Raw genomic sequence first — 2,119 nt, 5'->3', positions numbered from 1 at the left:
GGGACACAATTCAATCCATAACACCCCACATCTGGGCAACCTGATAAGAAACCCTCCATCACTTGAGGACCACAGAGATTTTGAATCACATAGCTCCAGCCCGTACATGGGCACTCCTACCCCAGTTCCACCCTTTAACTACAGTAAAAACTTTGAGTCACCCAACTCCCCTACTCTTGTTTTACTCCAGACCAAACGAGAGCCCTACTCCTTGGAAAGTCCTTTTACTGTTTACTATGTGAGTAACCAAATTTATTTCACATTCATTAGTGCTTGTGTATGAGGCATTGGTGGTTCACTGGTAGAATTCTCACCTTCCATGAAGGATATACAATTTCCCAGCCAATGCTCTTTATGTGCAGCCACAACCCATCTGTCAGTGGTGGATTGTGTGTTGCTATGATGCTGAACAGGTCTCAGCAGTGCTTCCAGACTAAGCCAAACTAGGAAGAAAGACCTAGTGATCTTTTTCTGAAAATCAGCTAATGAAAACTCTATGGATCACAAGGTTCTGATCTGCAACCAATCACAGAGATAGTCTAGGACTGGGCAGCATTTTATTCCCTTGTGCATGGGGTCACCATGAGTCAGGGGCCAACTGGAGAGCAGCCAACAACACAACAACGTTTCTGTGTCAGTCATCCCAGTATCCATAAATTCCTGGGTGAAGGTTGCCCAGAATCCAGTGAGATGCTACAGGCCCAAATTAAACAAGATTATGTTCAATCTATAGATTAATTTGGGGAGAATTGACATCTTAACAATATGGAGTATTCTGACCCATGAACACGGCATTTTTCTCCATTTATTTAGGTCTTTTTCAATTTATTTTTGGAATATTTTGTAGTTTTAAGTGTACAAAACTTTAAGTTTAAACTTAATTTAAACTTTAGTTTTAAGTTTAAGTATTTCATATCTTTTATCCCTAAGTACTTCATATTTCTATGCTATTAAAAATACTATTGTTTTAGTATTTTGATGACTGATTGTTCACTGATAGTGTATAGGAATACAACTGATTTTTAATCATATATCCTACAAAATGCTAAACTCACTTAATAGTTATCATAGCTTTTTGGCAGATTCCATCAGATTTTCTACACAGATAATCATTTTGTTTGTGAATAAAGACAGTTTTATTTCTTCCTTTCCAATCTGGACACATTTTTTTTTTTCCTTGCCTTTTTCTATTGACTAGCTTCCCTAGTAGTATAATGTTAAATTGAAGTGGTAAGAGTGAACGTTTGTGTCGTGTTCCTGATCTGAAAGGGAAGGCACTCAGTCTTTCATCACTAAGTATGAAGTTAGTTGTAGGTTATTTGTAGACGGTTTTATCGGGTGAGAAACTGTCCTTCTGTTCCTGTTTTGCTGAGAGTTTGTATCAGAAATGGATGCTGGATTTTGTCAAATGCTTTTTCTGCATTTATTGTAATGATTATATGGGTTTTCTTTTTTAGTTTGTTAATACGCTGAATTACATTGATTTATTTTCAAATGTTAAACCAGCCATGCATTCCTTGTATAAACCCTACTTGATCATGATGTATTATCCTTTGTATGTATTTTGGGGCTCAATTTGTTGAGAACTTTTGCACCTATGTTCATGAAGGATATTGGCCTGTAGCTTTCTTTATTTGTAAAATCTTTGTCTGGTTTTTTTATCAGAGTAATGCTGGCCTCGTAGAATGAGTTAGGAAGTATTCTCTCCTGTTCAATATATGAGAAGAGTTTGTTTAAAATTGATATTTATTTTAAAAATATTCGATAGAATTTACCAGTACAGTCATACAGGCCTGGAGATTTCTCTGTGGGAAGGTTTTTAATTAAAACTTCATTTAAAAAAAAAAAATAGATAAGGGCTATTAAGATTATCTGTTTCTTCTTGAGTGAGCTTTTGTACTTTGTGTCTTTGAAGGAGTTTGTCCATTTTATCTGTTATTAAATTTATGTCATAAAGTTGTTCCTAATATTCCATTATTATCCTTCAATACCTGTCAATCTATGATGACATCACCTCTCTCATTCCCAAAGTTGGTAATTTGTTCCTTCTCTTTCTCTTTTTTATTTTTTTTCCCTAAACAGTCTGACTAGGGGTTAATCAATTTTATTGTCTCAAAGA

Source organism: Trichechus manatus, unplaced genomic scaffold, assembly GCF_000243295.1.
Source record: "Trichechus manatus latirostris isolate Lorelei unplaced genomic scaffold, TriManLat1.0 scaffold00015, whole genome shotgun sequence".
In the NCBI taxonomy this organism is placed as follows: Eukaryota; Metazoa; Chordata; class Mammalia; order Sirenia; family Trichechidae; genus Trichechus; species Trichechus manatus.
The sequence above is the reverse complement of the archived record's forward strand: the minus strand, read 5'-3'. Positions refer to the sequence as shown.